Source organism: Strongylocentrotus purpuratus, unplaced genomic scaffold (genome assembly GCF_000002235.5).
Source record: "Strongylocentrotus purpuratus isolate Spur 01 unplaced genomic scaffold, Spur_5.0 spur5_scaffold_11, whole genome shotgun sequence".
Lineage (NCBI taxonomy): Eukaryota > Metazoa > Echinodermata > Echinoidea > Camarodonta > Strongylocentrotidae > Strongylocentrotus > Strongylocentrotus purpuratus.
The window spans coordinates 24,754,469-24,778,057 of NW_022145596.1; the positions used below are offsets into that span (position 1 = coordinate 24,754,469).

Consider the following 23,589-nt stretch of genomic DNA (forward strand, 5'->3'; position numbering starts at 1 on the left):
TTATTGATGACTTGCAATTTTCTTTATGATTTTGAAGTATAAAGGCTCTTGAAATTGGATGTATGGAGCAATGAAACACAAAACTGTGATTTACTAAGAACTTAGGTTATAAAAAGTGTAAAAACTACCTATGGGCTATAGATCGCTTTAATATTCTGGGGGGGGGGGCAGTTTAACAGACAACCTCTTGACAATGGGCTTATACACCACAAATAGAACTGTACTGTGCTTTGGGATGTAAACCTCATTTTTTAGCAGGGCTATATAGCACCACATTTTCATTTTATTTCTATTCTTCTTTTTTTCCTTGGGGGAGGGGGGGGGGGGAGGAGGGGTTGTAGACTCTATATTCATGATACTTATTTAGATAGAGATAGTAGTTTTAGGATTTTATTTTGTGTTTATCAGTGAAGGTTTTCAATTAGTGGAACAAGTTTCACATTTATATGAAAATGTCTATAATAAATGTAAACAAAGTGTCACACAGGTAATTAATCAATGTTATTAATTAGATGAATCTGATCCACCCTCTTTGTTATGGAATTGCAGACAAAATGGAGCCAATAACCATGAATGCATTTATAAGTTAAAACCAAGATTTAATTTGTACATAATGCGGTACGTCACCGGCGACCAATGCAATTTGCGAAGTACTGGAGTGATGTGTTCACAAGAACGTCTGCGTGTTACAAGCCTGGCAGCAGAGTTTTGGATTCTCAAGTTAAGTTATGCAATATATTAATAAAAGCAGTATAATTTATTTTATTTTTATCGAGTGATTATTGACGTGACTCGCCTGGAGTGGAAATGTGGTAAACATATTACACTTTTCCTCACTGAGACAGCCAGGGTTGTAATGAAAAAGAGAGGATCGTGATCGAGAGGGAGAGAAAGAGAGAGAGAGAGAGAGAGAGAGAGAGAGAGATAGAGAGAGAGAGAGATGATTAACTTTAAAAAATAATGCCCCTTGGCTATTTCAAGTGCCAACCGGATCACCAATAAACCATTACACCCCCTCCCACTCCTATACAGACGCACTCACACGACGACCCCCTCCCGTGTTTTTACAAAGGGATTATAATGTATCGTAACACCGCCGCACAGTGGGCCAGGGAGGGACCAAAGTGCGCCAAAACTAAGTTTGGGTGATTTATTTTTTTCAATTTTGTTCTTGCCCAGTTGAAAGGTAATACATAGAGGAATACCTCAGTGAAATATTTAATTCCGGTATGCACAATAAGGGTATAAATTTACTACTTCAAACAGCAAAATCCTACATATTCACAGTTTTAGTGCAAAAGTGACTTATTTTATAAATCTTTCAATTCAACATGAAGTTTTTAAGTTATTGATATGAAATTGCTCTCACATATTCCTGATAGTTCATTTCGTTGAATGAATGGGTTAAAATTAATAGAAACACAATCTTCATGATATATTATAGGGTAATTCACTGAAAAATGGGCTAATTATCCATGTTTTTTATAAATCCAGAAGAAATGTTTAGATCTCCGCGGTGTACCGCTTACATTTTAATACCACCCTTTCCTCTGATGTCTAAGCTTCAAGTTGATACCAAATTTGGCTGCCCGATCTTGCCCGTTGTTATGTTAGAGCCGATTTCCCTTGCCACATTGCCCCGAAAATGTGGATTTTGGGGGTCCGCGGAGCGAGGGGGCGCGTGACACTTGTTCTGACACCGCGGACCAAACTAAACACATTTTTCGGGGCAATGTTGCAAGGAAAGCAGCTCTAACATAATAATGGGCAGAATCGGGCAGCCAAATCTGGTATCAACTTAAAGCTTAGACATCAGAGAAAATGTTGGTAATACAATTTAAGCGAAAATCCCTGGAAATCCAAACATTTTCTCTGGATTTATAAAAAAGAAATCCCCAAACATGAGTTTTGGCGCACTTTGGTTCCTCCCTGGCCCACTGTGCGCCGTCGGCCTGTTCTGAAACTTTTCAGTACTTCGATAACACAAATTATTTTCCGGTATTATTTTAGGGCTTCTAATCCTAGGTATAGGTATTCGGTCTAGGTTTGGGTTGAAATATATAATTTGGTTATAGACATGCAGACCCCGCTTCATCGCCTCCCCTAAGAAGAATATCAAGTAAAAAATATGTTCGATTCAGTTACTTTTTTTTACATGCTAGAAGTAGATCAATACACCATCAAACTGATCACTGACGTAAAATTTGATGTGAAATCCAACAAAAAACAATATGCTATTTTCGGATTGTAACCAAATTTATGCATATGGTGTAGCTCTTCGATACTAATGATCTCATCCCCTGTTACCAGTAGCGCACGCAGGATTAAAAAAAATGTTTTTAAAATATTTTAAAACACACACTTAATCAAAAATTGAGGGGGTGGGTTACCCCCCCCCCCCCCCCTGCGTACGCGCCTGCCTGTAACGTATAAATGTATCTCACTATATCATAGAGATATATACTTATATCTCTATGCTCACTATAGTCAAAATTCAATTTGCACACATTAGTTGTTGATTTAAATCCGTTTCGTTGATGATCAGCCATTCACAAAAAAGACGAAAGACCTGATGCATGGCTGATTTTCAACGAAGTGAAAATGAACTCGTTTGATAATATTATGGAAATGAAAGCATTACTTTAAACAAACAGAACTTTGTTATTCCTGGCTCATTTTTCCTGATTGAGGTGTCATATGAAAGGGCAAAAATTGAAATTTCTAGAAATGTGATTTTTCACCTTCGGAAATTAGAATACCACCCGCCAAATGACTTTTTGGTTTCCTCTCTTCAAATTGCTTTTAATCACTCATGCGTGAAAAAATGCATCATATGAGTTGCATCAAATGAAAGAAGAGGATCCTGGGAGGATCTAAGCTTTCCAAATATGTGTCATTTATTAATTATAATTGTGATTAAGTTATGATAAAACATTGATAATTCTCGGTTTCGTTTTTTCTGGGACGCACTGTACTTATAGGAACATGCATGTCCGAACACCTAATGAAAGTGCATTCCATCCATATAGAAATATCATTTTGCAGGGATATTACAAAGGGTTCGTGAGAGAAACATTCATACATTGAAATACTGTACCATAGCACCTTTTTCCTTTCGATGCCTTTTATATGTTTTAATATAATTACGTATACCCAGACAGAATTTGTCTGGACAGGTTGTGTGTATCCAGACAGTTGATTTTAAACACCGTCAAATTTGAAGAATTTTTAAAGCAATATTTCCCGGTGGGGTCACTCCCCTGCAAAGAGTGACACGTATGACCGTTACCACCAATGCATGTAACCCCCTTTTGCGGTCAATTTCAAGGACATTTTGTGAAATTTAACCCCTTTTTTACGTCAAAACAAGGACAAAATCCTACTTTGGAATACCCCTATTTATAAGATTGTAAGGACACTTTCGCAAATTTACCCTATTTTACCATATTTAAAGGACAAGACTCGGCTCCGAGAATTTATCTTCCCGGTTTTCTCTTTTCCCTTTTCCTGACCCCTATTTATCAATTTCGGGGACACCTGTGCACCCCTATTTATCAATTCCGGGGACACCTGTGCACCCCTATTTTCTTTATTTCGAGGAATATTTTGTCCGCGGACATTGCTTGAAATTGACCCCTTTTTCCGCGATTTTGGTAACGGTCATGCGGTCCGGAAGTCACATTGAGTGACCCCACAATCAATCATTTATTAAATGATTTGGACAATATTATAAAGTACAAATATTTACGCTGGTGGTTAGTGCTATTTGATGATTGATGAATAGTTTCGTTCGATCTGAAGGCAAAAGAGAAGGCTATTTATGTTTACTAAGTGTCGCTCGGACGCCCCTTCTATCTACGGTGTCTGGTCAGGTCGCCCCCCACTCGGTCGCCTCCTATACACAGTCGCCTCCTATACGCAGTCGCCTCCTAACGTAGTCGCCCCCAAATTGTGTGGTCGAGTCGCCTCCTATACACAGTCGCCTCCTATACACAGTCGCCCCCTATACACAGTCGCCCCCTACGTACAAAGGCAGTACGCTATATAGTGCAGCGGTCAGAATCAGGTTATTTATGCTATTTATATGTTTGTAAATAAAAGAGAAAGTTTCATTCTTTCTGTTATATTGTTGTCCACCTTCTTCAAAATAACTCTTTTTTGCTGAAGTATAATGTAATAAACGTTTCATTTTATTTTGATGCAACAGAGATTTACATTCAAAAGTTTTATTTTTTAGTATTGTATACAGTAATATTCTTCTCATTTCGACATTATCAGCCGCTTGTTCTCTGTTTCGTTCCCTAAACTAAATATAAGGTATAATTATGTGAGAGGGGGGGGGGGGGGGATAGAGAGTTGGACGTAGCCTGTATACTGTATTTATGTTTTATATTTGTCTCTCCGATCACCCCCCCCCCCCCCCCCCACCTCTGATCTTGTTCTTTAGTTAGTCTCTGTTGGTTTGATCATATCTTTTCGCTAGAGTATAATGTCCGACGTATAACATCAGGAATATGTTATAATAATTAATCTCAAGGAAGGGATGATATGCCCGTCATACAAGCAAATGGCGGAATAGATAACATTTATGAAAGATGAAGATGGACAAAGATGAAGATGGACATAGACAGAGAGAGGGAGAGAGAAGGGGAGGGCGGGTGGCGGGGAGGTAGAAAATTGGACGCAGTCTGTACTGTATTTATTATTATGATATTTTTCTCACCGACTCCCACCCCCCCCCCAGCTCAGATTTTTTCTTTAGTTTGTCTCTTTTTTGTTTGTTTATATAATGTCCGACGTATACCGTCAATATAGCATAATAAACATTTTTTGTTTAGATATCAGTTTGATGCAACAGAGATTTACATTCAAAAGTTTTACTGTTTATAATATTACAGTAATATATTCTTTATGCTATTTATATGTTTGTAAATAAAAGAGAAAGTTTCATTCTTTCTCTTCTTATGTTGTCCACCTTCTTCTAGATAACTATTTTGTGCTTAAGTATAATGTAATAAACGTTTCATTTTATTTTAATGCAACCGTAAGATTTACATTAAAAAGTTTTACTTTTTATAAGTATTGTACAGTAATATTCTTCTCATTTCGACATTATCAGCCGCTCGTTCTCTATTTCGTTCTTTTCCTTCCCTTTCCCTCTCATTTCCCCCTCCCCCTTTTTAGGCTCATTTTTCCCGACAGCAGGGCAATTTTACCGACAATATCCTTTAGCAACGCCCCTGCAGTGACGCTTTTGACGTATAATGAGGGTTGATCTCATTGAAAGCGGTAAAGCCTCTCAATGTTTCGATATTATTGTTTCGGCGCTTTTATCCTCCGCGCTTTTATGAAGGACAAAAGCGCCGCGACATACAATATAAGGTATGCGTTTGAAAGAATAAATGCTCTATTATGTGCACAGATTAAAATAAAAGTGACATCTATACAAAAAACAAACAAACATTATTAGACAGGTTAAGGATGGAACCTAATTATAGTGCTTTCGAATACTAAAAGATGAGCAGGTGTTCATATTGGTCACGCATGGTCGTCCCTTATTCCTTAAACAAAATCACGCACTTATAGAATGAATTGAGAGTAAAATTAGATAACGTTTCGTTCATTTGAGTCTACCACCGAAAGCTTTTATTTCGATTTATTTGCTTCATAATAAACTTATATTAGCCATATCAATTATAGCTCACTTTTAATTCAATGTAGAGACATTCTCTTCTATTTCTATTTTTAGACTTTTTGTTTTCACGAAGTGACGGCTCGTAGCCGAGCGCGTATAAAACATATGGGATTTTTATTGTGTGAAGCAATTTCATGAGATAGAGACTGAAATACGGCAAAATTACTTGTTTAATAGATGTATGGATAAAATAAGAGCACCTTTTCTTCTTTGTATAATTATGATGTTAGATGTATGATGTCAGTTTTGTTCACGAAGCTATGGTTCACAATAAATCAATAGCACATATTGGAAAGCACAATCAACTTTGTTTCTACCAAGTGCTTTTAAAATGATTAATAAACTATATTCTCTTTAATCTTAAGCTAAAAATGGATATTATGTATTTAATATTCTTTGAGGTGTAATTATCAGGTACATTGTATGTAGTAGGGACTAACGATTGCACTCAAGTTACTATATACTTTCCACTCAAGAACACGTTCAAGTAGTCTCCCCCCCCCCCCCCCCCTCTCTCTCTCTCTCAGTTTACCCACTCCATCTCCCCTTAATATCACACAAATTCTGCCATTTCTTGTTGAAATTCATGCGGGTGATATTAGGGCTTTTGCTACTCTATTACTATGAGGAATTTTAAATTTTTTAGAGAGGGGCCTAGCTAAATATATTTTTTCACATAGGAAATAAAGCAAATATGTTAAGAAATATTTTTGAATGAAGGAAAAAGATTCAGTATTGATCATTGACCATAATCTGTAGTTAACTACTCAACTCTGCAATATAAACACGGACAATGAATTTCGACTGAGCAGTTTTAATTCAAACATTTGGAACCAGAACAGCAAGTGGCAAATAGAGCATAAATTCAAAATATTAAATAATTCATACCAAACATATCATCATCAATTATCATCAATACTGTATTGCATTTTGAAATGTACATCTAGGGTTTTTCGAAAAGACTCATCAGGTATACATCCAAGGAATACGAAGGTTATTTCATTCATTATACAGTACTTGTAAATATGCTAAAATGTCTTTATCAAATTCGTTATACATGTCCTGGTTATCATGTTTGTTCAGCAATCGTAGGGAGGAAATGCCACATGTGACATACAAAATGCTTGACATACATGTACTACATGTATCATGAAGTTTTTCAATAGGAAAAATGACTAATATAATCATCATCGTTACTTTTTTGTTCATCTCTGTTTTTCATAAATATCTTGTTAGTAGAGTATCAGAAACAAGTCAGTTTACACAATCTCTTTCTAGGATATTTCAATAAAATTTAGTACACAGTCTCAAACGCTACAAAGTTTACCAAACACCTGTATGACCATTCAGTTCATTGTTTCAGAAATCATGGAAAATGTTACCAGTTAGCTTTAAATCAATTCATTGATTTTAAATGGATCTATTTCATTGCAATTACTACACACAATTACAATTATGAGTGGAGTTTGCTTTATTTATGATATTCAAAATGTCTAAAATCAAACAGTATAAAAGAGAGATTGAGGTATTGAAACATTGAAGCATTGCCAAAACGATCAATGTAATTGATTCTAGTTTCTCAAGCATGCTCTTCAACACAAGTTCTTCAAGTTTCTTCACACGTATGTCATCCAAGCGATAGTGGTTGAAGCAGCGAAGATTCTTGATCTAGACTGCTTGAAAGCAAAAGGAAATAAGAGAAAGAAATATAATTAAAAAAGTCCAAGTCAAAATCAATAGAAAACCATTATCAGAATTTCAATTATGAAAGGGAAACTTTACAGTGCATTATGATTGGGCGAAATTATTGTGTGTAGTTTTGGTACCCACTTTTAGAGAGTCTCTTAATAAATTAAATACTTTATGTGGTATCACCTTAGTATTGGCATTTGTTGTTAAAGGTAAAGACCAGTAATGGTCATGCGATTGCATTGTGAAAGAAACGTTGTGGAATCGATCAGAAAAGGTTGATCATCTAGCATCTAGCATCTGCAAGGTTCTGGAATCATCAAAATGATAAGAAATTTGGCCCATTCTTCGTAAAGTTACAAGCACTATACACAGAAAGATGTATATGGGACTACCATATATCTCTCACCAGACCATGAGAGAAACAAATTTACCAAATATATGAATTAGTAGGCGGTTTCCCGGCAAATTTTTTATCATCATGTATTAGTCAAAACATATTCTTTGACATGATTGGTAATGAGAGCTTCCATTTCATTTTTGAAATTGGGGCGTTTCCAATACTGGTCTTTAAAAAAACAACTTAGGTGCTGACCTCGATAGGGCCACTCATTCCCTTAACTAAAAAACAATTAAGAATATCTTAAATTTTAACTATTGGGAGACAATCAAGAAGGAAAGAAGATACCTTTTGACTCGCTCAGAAGCATAGACAATGGTTCATCATCAGAATCGCAATCGGAGCCGTCAGGAGACTTTAAGGGTCACCATGCCAAGCAGGCGCGTACGCAGGATTTTTTCAAGGGGGGGGTTTTAACATTTATAAATCGGTCCGAAAATTTCGCAACGACTCAGCCAGCCGCTGAATAAGCGGGGGGGGGGGGGGGGGGGGGGGTAAGAGGACACATTTTTTTTTTTTTTTGGTCTCGAAATTTGGAAATTTGACATTTTGCTCCGTTGGGGGGGGGGGGGTAAGGTCACCTTTTTTAGGTCGGCCATGGGAATTTTTTTTTTTTTTTTTTTTTTTTTTTGATAATTAAAAAAAAAAAAAAAAAAAAAAAAAAAAAAATCCAAAAGGGGGGGGGGGGGTTTTAGGTTTTTTTTAGGGGGGTTTACACACAAAAAATTCCAAAGGGGGGGGTTTAACCCCCCAAACCCCCCCCCTGCGTACGCGCCTGATGCCAAGTCACACATGCAGCTCTGACTGTGTTCAGTGAATTGCTTCAACAGTGTTCGGTGAATTGCTTCAACGGTTCCATACCGCTCCCACTCTTAGGTCACTATGCCAAGTCACATCTGCAGCTCTGTGTTCAGTGAATTATCAAGGACCCATCTTCCCAGCATGTCGGTCCCTGTATCCAATCTAATTTTGTAGAATGAAAGAAATAATTACAAGTTATTTTCTTTCATTTTTTTGCAAGCAGAGGTAAGGAAATGAATCCAATATTATCTTTTGTACATCAAATTAATTACTAGGCATAACTGACCCCAAACAGAAGTTTTCAATTGCCCCTATTACCCCAAAATAGAATTTTCCAATTGCCCCTACCAGACAACAACCACCCCAATGCACATACGCAGTGAGTGTGCTTAGTACTTTGCTGCTGAAGTGTGATTTTCCTGAACAGATCATGAAACTATTCTCACCTGGATTTGTTTCTGGCCTGTGGCATTCTTGAAAAGTAGATGTACTTTCCCAGTGCTTCCTTCATATAAGTGCAAATTGTATGTACTGCATCTGCAACTAAGTGAAAGCAAAAACATCATCATAATTTCATTACCACTGAAGTGTAGGTAGTGAGACATGTACATTATCTAGTATGGTGCTTGCTTGGAAAATTCTTTAAAATATGAAGTGGAGTTGGGCAACATTTGCTGGTATCAAGAACAATTGTTTACAAGAATTTTTGTATAGGGTGAGGGACCAAGGGTCCTAAAGTGCTGCCTTTGGATATTACAGACACAGAGTACAGATAATGAGAGAAACTAAGCTAAATATGTGGACATTGATCCCCAAAAGGTATACTACTCATGATTACTTCAGTCTCAAACCAAAAGTATTCCTTTTTCGGATGGTGCCATTTATTCATTTTCAGGGCAGGACTGTATCTAATTTTCAATTTTTAATTAAATGTTCATTCATGTCCTTCTTTGCTTGACGGACACCCCCTGCGTTTTTGTTCCTGTTAGTTGAACTTAAGACTGTTTACTTTTTGATTTTGCAAAAATTATGCACCAAATCAAGCAATTTATGCATCAATTTAAAAAAAAATCTATAAACCGAGTGGGGCACATCCCCCTCAAACACCCCTGCGTTCTTGTCCTGTTAGCTGAACTTAAGACTGTTTTCTTTTTAATTTTGCAAAAAGTATGCACCAAAGGCAAAGCGAGCCATTTATGCCCTCAGACACCCCCTGCGGCTGCGTGGCGTGGCGCGCCGCCCCTGCTATCAAATACTGTCAAAACACATACATAAACACACAAATGTATGCATAAATTAAATGTATTAATCCCAGATGCATATAAGAAGCTGTATTGCAAAAAACCTTTGCTCATGTTGTTGTTTGTCTGTGTTACTGTTAACAGCGTTGTGGTGTTAGCGTTTGTTGTTAATTACAAACAATCTATGATAAGTTGATAACCCAATCTTACCATAAAAGAATTTCTTACATTTCAATGAATTTTATTGCCATACCGGTACATTACCTATCAAATACTGTCAAAACACATACATAAAAACAAATTTATAGGCCTACATTAATCCCAGAATGGGCCAGATGCAATAGACTCTAAGTAGCTTCGCTCATGTTTTTTGTGTGTCTGTCTGTGTTGGATTTGGGGTGTGTTGTTTACAAAAATAACGCCGGTGCGAGTGCGCGGTTGTACGGCCAGTACATGCAGGCGCAGGCCGCAGCAGCGCTAACTTCCGAATGAATAATTCAATAGTCTAGAGTTGAAATGTAGCTGTTTGAAAATTTAACTTTTACCAACTTTTCACTGTGAGAACACTTTCTTTCATTACACATACAGAAAATATGGTTGTATTCAAGTTTATTTTACCTGAATTCAAGCATTCATCCGTAAGCTCCGTCACTAGAACTAAGCCAGTCGAGTCAGAACGAGCGATGACTAGTACTACGTAAGCCGGTGGAAACTTAGATGCAAATATCCTCGAAAATATGCAGTTACGAGGAAAATTTTCAATATTTAGTGATAACAAAGTAATAACATAGTACTGAGATGCAAGGAACTAAAAATGGCTTGACTTTGAACTTGTAAAATACATCAAATTAAAACAACAAATTAGGGGGCGAGATGACCAAAAAAGTGGGGGCGAGCTGACCAAGAATCCCAAATTCGGCACAAAAAATCGGGAGGCGACATGACCAATTGAGGGCGACTTTGTAAGGGGGCGGGCTGACATTGGGCGACCTGACATGGAACCCTATCTACGCTGAATACCGTAGCGTAACGGGTACGGTACTGAACAGGGGATTTCCCGTATCTGCAATGCCCTTTGACCGAACGCAAACAACGCACCGCGCCCAATCAAGTGCTGGATTCGCATTCCAGCTTCTCAAAAGCTCGCAGCTAGCAGTTACACTCACTGACTTCTATTTCGATCGGTTAATTCTGCAATTCTGGTTCGTATGGAAAGAACATCTCATTTAAATATAGACTATTAAAGGATTTATCCCATGACGTTTTGGAAACTCGCGTATAGGTCTACGTCTACTCTTACACTTTCTAGTAAAGTCGAATCACTCAGACTTCAGACCCACTCCGGCAAACTGCCCAGCGGGTAAGTTTAACTTACAGTACTGTAGCCTACTAGTTAATACTAGTAGGCCTACTAGCCTATAGACCGAATTTTCCGTCTCTTTCGTTCGTTAGCCTCTTATTGGGGTAGGGTCGGCTCTCTCTTAGAGACGGAAGCCGTTTATACACATGTCCTTGCTAACGCCACGGCCAGTTCTGGTCGTAGCGTTTTGCCCCAAAAATCCCCCAAAATGTCATTTTACCTCGAGCATGTTATATTGTAAATTAGGCCTAGGCTATAATAAATCAGTTCCACTTACCAACTTGACTGAAATAATCAGTTTAATAGTCCCTTTTTAGGAAATTATGGGTCAAAATCGGAATCCATGTTGAAAAAGATTTTCAAAATGGATTTCGATTTTGACCCATAATTTCCTAAAAAGGGACTATTAAACTGATTATTTCAGTCAAGTTGGTAAGTGGAACTGATTTATTATAGCCTAGGCCTAATTTACAATATAACATGCTCGAGGTAAAATGACATTTTGGGGGATTTTGGGGGCAAAACGCTACGACCAGAACTGGCCGTGGCGTTAGCAAGGACATGTGTATAAACGGCTTCCGTCTCTAAAGAGAGAGCCGACCCTACCCCAATAAGAGGCTAACGAACGAAAGAGACGGAAAATTCGGTCTAACTAGCCTACAGCGCGGCTATAGCTATTGCAGTTCTATAGGTATTGTAAATTTGTACCAATAGAGCAGGGATTGGATGATAATTTGTCTGTTCTTGCCAGGCATCTGCCAAGTGCTAGACTCATTTATTACTAACTTATTAATGATAGATTGAGAATTTTTCAGCATGTAGTCTATGTGGTATTGTTTCAAATTCAAAATTGCAAGTAAAATGAAGTAAGGACAAAGGTGATACCAGTAGTAACTGATATTGCAGCCAGAGTGCAGTGTACAACACATGTATATGAAATTATGATGGTCATGAAGAAGCAACGAGTGAAAACCAATTAGATCTAGATCTATAAGCATCTTATTCATCTTGGTCCGGCTGAACCGACCCACTGATATGCATTACCTTGGTACCTCATACGGCACACTTCAGTCTCTGATACTTTAGTGCTAGTCAAATGTTTGCTGAGTTGAATGTTCCAGCCTGTTCGGCTGTATTACGAAATCTTATGTATAAGTTCATCCAGAGAGTGGATGTGTCTGAAAATGGTATTTTAAAGATGTTAGTGAACCCCTCGTATAGTTGTCTTAGGTACACATCGGGCCTCTGGAGATTTTGGCTGAATAGCCTGCTGACACATGGCAATTGATCATTATGTTCCTGTTACCAAGGATTCCAGTATCCTTGTTTCTTTGTTTTTTATAATAGTTATTTATTATTAGTTTATCGTTCTGGTTAGTTGAACAGAGACAGATTGTTACGAGATACAACTTCAATAGATTGTTATTGATTGTAATACATGTTATTTTAATCTTACAGTTACAGGTACAGCTTAGAGTTAGTTTGTTATGCTGTTATCAACCTTGCAGGTTACTTGTTACTCTTAGAGTTTAGATTGTTTGTACGTAGGCCTAGTATAGTTTAGTTATACTCTTTGTAAGATTTGTTGCTATTATACTCATCATGTTTATACTCCCTATATATCTATGTAACATATGTTTTATGGACCTCTGCCTTGTGTAGTTGAGTCTGAAATAAAGTTCTGAATTGAATTGAATTGAATTGTATTAGTAGGGAGGCCAATGCCCAAATCTAACTTTTTAATTACGAATTTGTTTAAAATAAAACAAAGATTAAAAGAAAGCATTTTCTTTCACTAAGACAACTCACCCATCTGCCGACTCCAGAATTTCCATAAAATAGGAGATATCCAGCTCTTTTCTATGCCTTTCCTTCTACGCCTGGCCGTACGTAAGAGCCCTGAAACAATCAATTTCATGGTCCCAAAAATTATGTTGAGAATAAGACAGGCCCGAGGGAATAGGCGTGTCATCATGGTCATTGCCTGGACAACAAGTTCAAAACTTCGCGCGAAAGTACATTCATCATCACCGGCTAGCCTTGAATTAGTCGCACACACCGACGCAGTACTGCAGGCCAGGTACGGTAATTGCATGCAAGCCACGATCGAGCCATGCTAGCCATGGCATGGAGGGTCAAAACATAATAGAGAGAAAGCTCGAAAGCCACTCATTGTAAATTAGGAAAGTGATTGAAATAAATATATAGGCCTACCTTAGTTTTGTATTCCAATTACTATTATATTTCCTCATGAGTAAAGATCAATCTGACACTGGCACACTGCATTATCAACAATCGATAAATCCAACTTGCAGCGAACACAATACGGAATCAAACATAGTCAATAGGACTGCACGCATTGAAAGACGTGTACTGACAGAGATATTTTTCTCCCTCTCTCTCTCTCTCTCTCTCACTAACCATATCATACACTAAAACACACACGTTCAAATCATGGCATTCATTACACTTCTCAATTGGAGTATAGACTGCTCACGTAGACTTTTTTTTTTACTGAAATGTCTTTTTTTTACATTTCTCATACATTACTGCACGACACTGGTGTCTAGTGCTGAGAATAAGGTACTATGTGTGAGACTACGTCAAATTTGTTTTGCGCGCGATGAGACCGGAGCTCATACATATTTATATTATGATGTCGCAAGACTTCTATTTGGGGCTGGAACAATGACATCTCTGTTCACAGTTTTCCTTCTCAGTTTGAGATGGCTCTAGCTATGGGGCTCAAACCAACGCAAGATTGACAAAAACATCGTACTCTATCTACCTTCGAATATGTGCAATTTTTAAAAATCTGCAATTAAAAATATAATATTTTTTTGTTATATTTTCTAGTTGTTAAAAGTGACATTTGTGCACATCTGATATGTTAATCTCTATCAAAAGTTCTTTCATTTAAATTGGATTCCATATTTTTAGGGTCTACCTTCTACCATTGAGAAGGATTAATAGTGAGCTAACCTCCGCGCCCTCTAGGACCCCTCTAGTTTCTATTGTGTGCGCGTTAAGTTCGTCTGCTAAAACAATTATTGGATTAAAATACGTCAAAATCTGCAAGATCGTCAACAAATGGTGAAAGACCGTTACAGATCCGTGATTATAGGTATGTTGTGGAGTGTACAATTGTGTATTTATTTCATAGATATTTGTTTTCTTTTTTTTTTCCCCTTTTTTTTTCTTCTGGTAATTTTCTGACTTGGACGACGAGCGCACAAATCGTATGCTTAGAAGCCTTACGCCAGGGCATTGGCCTCCCTACCATTATGCATTACCACCCCTCACTACAGCACACTTCAGTCTCTGACTGTATAGAGGTGGTCAGTGGAGCCAGACGTCTCGACAGAACATCCATTGATATCAGAGATGGAAACTTTCGGTTTTGCACTTTAAGCGTTGTAATAATGACTGACAAAATTGTCTGCTTGAAGGAGTTTTTTAAACATAAATCGAGATCCCTCTATTTTGTCTGTTGACGCTCTCCTGCAAGACATAACATATATAAGAGGGGGATTGAGCAAAGCCAGATATCCGCTGGATATAGCATTAACGGAGTGTAGACTGACGAAACAATGAGTCGGGCCCAATTGGGTATAATACGACTACGGACGACGCGACTGCAGCAATCACGCACTCGCAGCATATGCGAAACCGAAGCATGAGGAGAACTTTGGTAAGGGAGGCTCGTACCTGCATGGGCATACAAGTGTTTTACGCCTACAATTTGTGCGCTTGTCGTCAATTTCTGAAAATTGCTAGATCTAAATAAAACTTACAAAAGGAATAATTACAAAATGAAAATTTATATCTATTGAATTGAATTTATTACAGAAATACAATTATACACTCCGCAACATGCCTATAGGATCTGTGACGGTCTTTCACCATTTGTTGACAATGTTGCAGATTTTGACAGATATGAATCCAATAATTGTTGTAGCAAAAGGAATATGATGAGCACACAGGACCAACGACTACAACACTAGAGAGCGAGGGGGGTTGGTCACTAAAATCCTTCTCATCGGCAAGATGGGATCTAACTTCAGTCAAAGAACTGTTGATAGCGATTAACATGTCAGATGTCGAAAAATGTCACTTCTAACAACTAGAAAATATGAACAAAAAAGATGATATCTTTTCTAATACAGATTTTTACGACATGGACATTAGAATATAGATAGACTTAGAAGACGATTTTTATGTCAATCATGAGTTGGTTTGAGCCCAATAGAGTGGTGAAGTGTGACGTCATCAAAATTCTATTTTTAGAATTTCTCAATTTTTTTCTTCATTTCCCGAAAAAGCATCAAAAATAATGTCCAAATGTCGAAAAACCAATTGAATATGTTAAGTATTGGCTGAGATATGACCATCTGAATAAATATATTCCTACAGGAACTCGGTGTTACACATGCTCTGGCTCCTAACCATTATATAGGAGCCAGAGCATATAACACTGAGTTCCTACTGTAAATATATTCATTCAGATGGTCATATCTTAGCCAATATACGTAACATACCATATTCAATTGGTTTTCCACATTTGGACATTATTTTTTATGCTATTTCGGAAAATGAAGAAAAAATTGAGAAATTCTAAAAATAGATTTTTATGACGTCACAGCTTCGGTACTCTATAGCTACAGCCATTTCAAAATGAGAGGGAAAACTGAAGATGAAGTCATTTTCAAATGACTTGAAATCTCACTACTTTTTGTGAAGACGCACTGGAAATTTTGTTTAATGATGCAGCATGTATATGTTTAATGGATCGAGCAAAAATTGCTCATCAACCTGACATTTTGATGCATTGCAAACCTTATGCAGTGTAAAATACTGAATACTTAATGAATATTGAAGTATAATCATTTTTTTTTCTCAATTCTTTTTTTTTGGTGGGGGGGGGGGGGGGGAAGAAATTCCTTAAATGCTGTGTGCTCGAAATCGGCAGCCTAGCATAGCCGGGTAATGTTGGAGCGCCTTGAGGACCGATACATGCGCTATATACATGTAAATATAAGAATCCAATATTATTATTATTATTATAGATTAACACAGACTACTGAATATTGTCATTCCAATATAGATAAGTACAGGAACTATTCTGTCCCCATAGGCAATTGATTGAAAAGAAAGAATCAACTCATTTAGGGAAAGAAAAAAAAGAAGAAGATCAAGTCTCCTGGGATAAATGTGTGGGTGGTAAAATATGAATTTAAAGGGATAGTTGAGTTTTGTTTCAGAAGGCGCTACACAAAATCTTTTCGTCGTTGTAAGATAATGAAAAACTGAGTGTCAAATTGGAAATAACATACAATTTAAATGACAAAATCATCTTTGATCAAAATCGGTTCAGAGACGGCTGAAATATCCATAAATATATTGATTTCTAATATTTGTAATGCCCCACAAATTTTTCGATGATTTGAACCAACTGTTGAAAAAACAAGATAGCACCTTAAAAGTTATGTTCCCGCCAATGCCGATGTTGGCTTTTGCTGGCTTTTTTGTTATAATACGCACAACCAGCCGGCCCGTGGACCGTATTGTTATTATTAATTAACTGTCACCATTTTTTTTTTAAGTGGAGCCGAATTAGTATGATTGTATTGGCTAAATTTCACATATGTTGGGGTCTAAAATTACCTTAATAGCAACTTTAGGTCCTAAAAGAGCCCTAGAAATGTCATATTAGAATAAGAGCATTATAACCATACGCTTTGAAGGCATTTGCTGTCTGAAACAAGAACTCAACTATGATCTATCCCTTTAATGATATTTTCTACAAACCCTTTGAAGATTAACTTGAGTTCTGGTAATGCGATTGCATTGTGAAAGAAAAGGTGTGGAATGGATCAGAAAAGTTGATCATATAGCATGTAAGTAATGGTGTGTAATGCAAGGTTCTGGAGTCATCAAAATCATCATAAATTTGGCAGAGTCTTGGTAAATTAAGTAACAATCACTTACACAGAAAGATGTATATGGGACAACACACATGGTGTCGGGGCTAGTACTACCCTGATTTCCTTATCTTTCTATGCTCATTACTTAGCCAGTATACATTTTCTTCCAAAATTGTTTGGCACATGACATTTATTTGTAATCTTGAACATTCAGTGTAAGTTTTGTTAGATTCTGTGAGAATTCATTTTCTTTTTTTACCAGAACTCAAGTTTATCTTTAATATATATCAAAATGAAATTAAAGTTCCCTGCATCTATTTTTTTTTGTTTTGGAGTAGCAAATTTTAAAAATAACGATACCCGGAATAAAAGGGTTCTATAAACTTCTGTGTGAGGCCTTTTTAATTGATGCCTGCATCTTTATATGTGTTTGATCAGCTTGAGTGTTGTTTTTTTTTATTAAAAACAAATCATGGTTTAGGATTAGCAATGCTGCATGATGTTGATTATAGAATGCATATTTTCCCCTTCAATAGGCCGCATTCATGTACCGTACATGTAGTTTAGTTGTGTTTTGAATGACAATGTACATGTAGGCCCACAGCTTGAGTTAATTAAGTGGTGAATTGGTGAAATTCCAAGTTAGCGATGACAGTATTACATGTAGCTTTGAGCTGTTCAATCTGATGGCGACTGATGCCAAATGGTAAACCATTGAGGCAGTGAAGACAATCAAAATGTTGGTTGTTGTATACATGTACATGTACGATTGTACGTGTACTGTACATTCATCACTGTTGATATCACATCTAACCTTTGGATTCTGGTTCAAAAGACAGTGCCAAATTCATGAACGAAGGCTCAATCTACCAGAGATAACAACTTGCTCTCTGTGACTTCTGCCAAGTTTCAGTAAATCTTTTAGCAGCTGTTTTGGAAATGAAACTGAAGTAAATTCTCCTAATCTGATCATATTCTGAAGTATATTGAACATTGTACTTTGGACTTGATTGCCCTATTAATGGGCATCATGAACATGTCATGAGTACTATGCACAACGTGACCTTCAGGCCTTTACAAAATACAGTGCTTATAACGTTTCTGCAAATTTTTTGTTCCCTTTTTTTTTTTTTTAAAGTTCATGGGCAATCAGCATGATCATCTTATTCAGTTCAAAGTGTTATTTTGTCCGGAATTTCATGAGAAAAAAAATACACAAAATAATTTATAGTAAAATATATGAAACAAAACACATGAAATAATTTATAGTAAAATATATGAAACAAAACATTTCAGTTTTACAGTCATAGGATTTCAAGGGTAACATAGCTTTATTCTCTTGAACTCTGTGAAGTCTGCTTATAATGTTAATTAAAAGATATTATAAAATGACGACGTAGATCCTAATCAAATGATTGGTTGAAAGCGTACACGTGACCATGCATTTATTTAGCCTAACGTGAAATTAGGATAAATTCCGGTCATTATCCTGTGGTAATGACCGGTCATTGACAATCATGTTTTGCGATCGCAACCATTGAGATTTATCGTTTTACTTTTACTCGCGCCATGGCTGCCGTGGAATTTAAAACGCATCTCGATCAGTCAAAGATGTAGACCTAGAATTATTAATGTACGGACTTTGAGATGAGGGTGATTTATCAAATAACAAGGATCCACGTCATAATTTTATTTCACAAATAATACTTAGCATTTTGTTTGGGCATTAGTAAAATTACCCACACTCGATACCTTTGAAACAGTCTAAACACTCTCGGCTATCGCCTCGGACGTGTTAGACTGTTTCAAAGGTACCTAATTGTGTGGGTAATTCTTAAATGCCCACACTGCAATGCATTATTTGTATACTACTTTTGCAAAATTACTCAAGAAGATCATGATAATACTATAATAAAAAACAATCGTTTTCAATAAACAATTAACTGAGGAAAAACATTACCAATGACAACTTGTCATTTGTAAATGATGGTTTGATCGGTTTGGTACAGCATATCTAAAATAGTGCCTTTGGAACTTCTGTTTGTTGATATGTACACCAAATGACCAGAATATACTATTATTTGTCTGCGGTACGATTGTACAGCAGGCAAATGTTGTTTGTATCGTTAATGAATGCATACTTATGTTGGGTACGGGCCATGTCCTGATGGAATGTAATTTGCATAGGCAGCTTGTACAGGTGTGCGAGCAAACTCTGCCACGGAGACCAGGGCGTGGCATCAATTAGTGTGTAATTGAATCATTCTAGCTTGTAATTTCAATGAGACAACTTTTATTTACAATAAAAGTGCGTTGTGTCGTGTTACGACATGACTGTTTTATTAAGGTTTTCCAGAGTTTTTATGCTAGTTGAGTTTTACCTCTGGTCTTTATCCTGGACCATGGTCGGTCGGGTTTCCAGTGAAGGAAAGGAGAAGAAATGTTCGTTAAACACATACTGAATAAACGGCCGGCTCTCAGTAGTCGTTGTCAGGCTATCCCACAATAATTGAAGTGTATTTATAGCGTGTTATTTGTTTGTATTGGGAGTCAAGAGGGATAACGGACGAAATAATATGTTAAGTTTACAAATAGGACAGACATGTAGGGTTGCTGTACATATGCAACCACTTGAGTTCTGACTTTTTTTATCATTAATCTAATGCATGGAAATGGAAGTATATAGACTCCACCCAATAACACAGGCCCCCATGGAGCTGTATGTGCATGCATATGATGAACATGCATGTTTACCCTGTGTGTGTATGGATACACACACTACACTATGATTAAATCATATTCATCATTCTTTTGTTAAAATGTTAGTCCATTCTGTCGCCATGACACGCAGCTACGGTGAGCTACCTTTTATGATAATAGCTCTGCGTGGCAAAGAGGAATACATTATTGTAAAATTCATGCATGACTGCACATATTGCTCTGCATGGCTTTGATACAAACAGGACTAGGTAAAATATTTGCTTTATTAGGGTCCATGATGTGACTGTAAGGGTGCATGTATTTGAATCAGGAAGTTGTATATATATTACAGAAACGTCATTGCACTATTTTGCGAGCTTTTCATGTCTGGCCAAACAGTACCCGATAAAAACTTATCGGTAAGTGACAGAAGACTTGACTGTAGACCTAACATTTTAGTATCACAACTGTTACTTTATGTGTATGTTTTTAGAAGCAACCTACATTTCTCATTCAGGTACACTTTACGTATATATGAGTTTATGATGTTCGCTGTTTTTCAGGTTTATCAGGTGGGCTGTAAGTAATACAGACCACCTTATGATTTCGTTAAAATTGCCTTTATTTATCAGGTGGGCTGTATATAATACAGACCACCTGATGTTTTCGTTACAAATGCCTTTATTATTATTTATTTATATCTTTTTCTTATTTCCGTACACTTTTTTGTAAGATAATTAGATAACTTGAAAATTGCTCAATCAAATGCCTTGAAATTTGGCAAAAATATGTATCTAAGGCATACCGGGTATGGACAAAGCACAGCAAGTTTTCCGATCTTGACCATGACTGATGACGTCATCTAGGCGCCATTTTGTGAAATTTTCTGAAAATAAACTCATGATTTTATCTTTAAATAACCGAAAGTCATTTCTCATTCATATAATTTATCAGATCAAGGTCAATATCTGTCCGGTCAATTTCGAGTCAAAAACGCGCGCGTAATGCTAAAAATCGTCTAAAATTTATTTTGCATAAGTTTTAAGGCCATTTTTAACATTTGTCAAAAGCAATCAATATTGAAAACGTTTATTTATTTTATTCAATTGTATGTTTGTATTACACAATTGGAGGAAAAAAGCAAAATTATAATTTGAGTAAGGAATTCAATCCATTGAAATCTGAAAACTTTTAGAGTGCTGCACGCCTCCGGGTGTCATTCGTTATGACTGCAGATTGTTCTAAAGGCTGGGATTTTAAAAATAAGTTGTTTGAAATATCGAAATGAAATATAAAAACTCAAAATGTAAGAGGATGGCAACGGATAAAGGTACATGTACTTGCGCTGAACAGTGAATGTACACTCTCTAAATTGACCGCGATCGGCTGTCTGGCTTTGCAGACATGTCCCAACCGGTTCTGTCTGCTTTGTTATTATATTCTATTGTTATGTAGATTTGTAATTGTTACATATCGCGCGTAAACATGCATATTAATTTTATGCGCATGTTTGAACCAATCAGACTACACCAGCGATTGGGGCTTCGCTTTGATTTTTCCATGTGGAAATCAGAGGGATTATTTTCATCACACACAGTACACAGTACACACAGGTCGTTACTACTGTGTTTTTGTTTAACGTTACCATTTGAGTAAAGTACGTGGATGAAATCAATAAAGGGCCCATGACATTGAAATACAAGTGTATCCCTGTTGGTGTGCAGTCCTGCATACACCTCATATTTTGATATATATATGTAAATTTCTGAATTTGTTTCATAGATTTTTAAATATTTGTTTTTCAAACTTGCTTAGCTCCACCCAAAAACCTCCAGAAGACTATTTGTTGCACTGTTTTTGACTCTTATTAAGCCCTATTTATCTGAATTCAGTTTCCCCCTTTGACGCAAAGCGCGAAAGCTTTGACGTTTCCTTAAATTATTATAGAAAGAAGACGATTCGTTGGAACGTTCCTGACTCGTTTAAATGAAGTTTTCCCCTCCCGTGCAAAGCGCAGGATTTTTGGCGTTTCATCGAAATATTGAGAAAGGAAGACGATTCGTTGTACTGTTGTTGACTCTTAATTAGTTTGACCTCTGATTTCTTTAGCTGATATTATAGGAAAGTGAAACTTTGAAAAAATAGTCACTCTCAAAGTCGTCACAGCGGATAAAAAGTCACAGTTCGTAGGGAAAAACTTGTCGGCCAACCGACAATATACATCTCAACGACTTCAAACTTCTGCAATGATATAGTACACGCGGATCAAGCAATAATACCGACACAGCTGACCCGACACAGCAACATATTAACCCGTGTCTTTCTTGCCCCCTCGACGAGACGACTCCACCCAACAACCCCCCCTCTCTCTTTTACTCCCACTCCTCCTCTCTCAGGCTCTTACCTCCCCTCTCTCTCCTCTCTTTCATCCCCCGTTTTTTTTGTTTCCCTTTTCTCTTTTTTCCTCTCTCCCTCTTTTTCTTTTTTTTTTCTTTCTTTCTTCTCTTTTTTTTCCTTTCTTTTCCTTTCTTTCCTTTCTTTTCCTTTCTTTCTTTTCTTTCCCTTTCCATCTCTTTTTCCCTCCCCCTTTTCTCTTTTTCCTGATGGGAGCGCAATTTTACCAACAATATCATGACATGTGGGGGGGGGGGGTATCGCACCCCCCAACCCCCCCCCCCCCCCCCCCCCCCCCCCCCCCCCCCCGTTTGGAGACGCCCCTGGTCGTGAGTTCGAATCCCACTCCAGGATGTTGATCTCCTTCAGCAAGAAATTTATCCACATTGTGCTGCACTCTACCCAGGTGAAGTAAATGGGGTCCTGCAGGAATTTATTCCTTGAAAATCAGAGCGCGCGCGTGACAGCTGCTCTGCGCCATGCAGGGTAATTATGCTGCATCATTGTAGAGCCTGCGCTTAATTAGCGATTTCTGATAAGTGATCGGCACTATTTAAACACATACCGGTATCATTATTATTATTATTCTGTTCAGGATAGCATTCACAAACTTCTATCGTTTTATTTTTCCAATCGTGTCAATTAACTCTCAATTACGTCATTCCAACACCTTATATCGCTCACACAAAGTTTGTGAGTATGATTTATTTTGTTAGGAATGTTATGTGGATCTGTATGCAAATACCGAATTAATACCTAAATCCCAATGTTTTACTCAAACATCACAAAGGCATCACTTTAATTGGTGCTAGTCGATTTTTACACTCTTAAAAAAATGCCTCCTGTTCATCCAAGCATGGCCACATACCACACAAAAATGATACCAAATGATTTAATTGGGGTATGTAAAACACTCTTTCATATTAGATATATATATTTACTTTTTTTTTTTTTTTTTTTTTTAAATAATTAGCAATTTTCTTGGTGTAAAATTTTGTTTGACTCACACTGTATCAGCACCTGAACAGAAAAGAAAAATAATATTTTCTGGCACTAAACAAATGTTGTTTTACAGGTTTGTTTGAACTGAGAAATATACATAAATTACCAGGAATAGTAACTGCTGTACAATTAAACAACATTCAATTCAATTCAATTTAATTCTAAATTATATCTGTAAACATGCACAAAATATTAAACATTGCATACAAATCACTTTCCGGCTCTTTCTGCAAATATATGTAACATTGATTAACATACTATCAATTTATACACAATCAGGAATAAATACAACACACAATTGAACACGAGTACAAAATGGTATAGGCCTAACATAAACACATGTGCATGGTAGCTTTGAGTGACCGGTTTTTACCATACTCATT

The 23,589-nt window shown here is 36.9% G+C and overlaps 1 protein-coding gene and 2 long non-coding RNA genes across 6 annotated transcripts in view; 1 reads left to right on the forward strand and 2 right to left on the reverse strand.

Moving 5' to 3' along the window:
• Positions 1–6,489: 6,489 nt before the first annotated feature.
• LOC115922303 lies at positions 6,490–8,161 on the reverse strand. Its single transcript, XR_004063414.1, has 2 exons — positions 8,073–8,161; positions 6,490–7,368 (listed from the first exon to the last, which is right to left on the reverse strand). It is a non-coding gene; the product is annotated as an uncharacterized LOC115922303 (long non-coding RNA).
• Positions 8,162–8,568: 407 nt separating this feature from the next.
• On the reverse strand, positions 8,569–10,720 carry LOC115922304. 2 transcript variants are annotated; one of them, XR_004063415.1, is made up of 3 exons: positions 10,445–10,720; positions 9,032–9,128; positions 8,569–8,747 (listed from the first exon to the last, which is right to left on the reverse strand). It is a non-coding gene; the product is annotated as an uncharacterized LOC115922304 (long non-coding RNA). The 2 variants fall into 2 exon arrangements; XR_004063416.1 differs by having other exon boundaries at positions 9,032–9,122; positions 10,445–10,463.
• Positions 10,721–10,926: 206 nt separating this feature from the next.
• The window catches only part of LOC100892227 (semaphorin-1A), a 50,975-nt gene continuing 38,312 nt past the window's right edge, over positions 10,927–23,589 (forward strand). Inside the window, exon 1 of one of the 3 annotated variants that reach the window (XM_030980944.1) lies at positions 10,927–11,186. The gene's annotated coding sequence lies outside the window, so the exon portion shown is untranslated. Of the gene's footprint in view, positions 11,187–20,082; positions 20,230–23,589 lie in introns of those variants that run through there. The other 2 variants (XM_030980946.1, XM_030980945.1) reach the window with 2 other exon arrangements.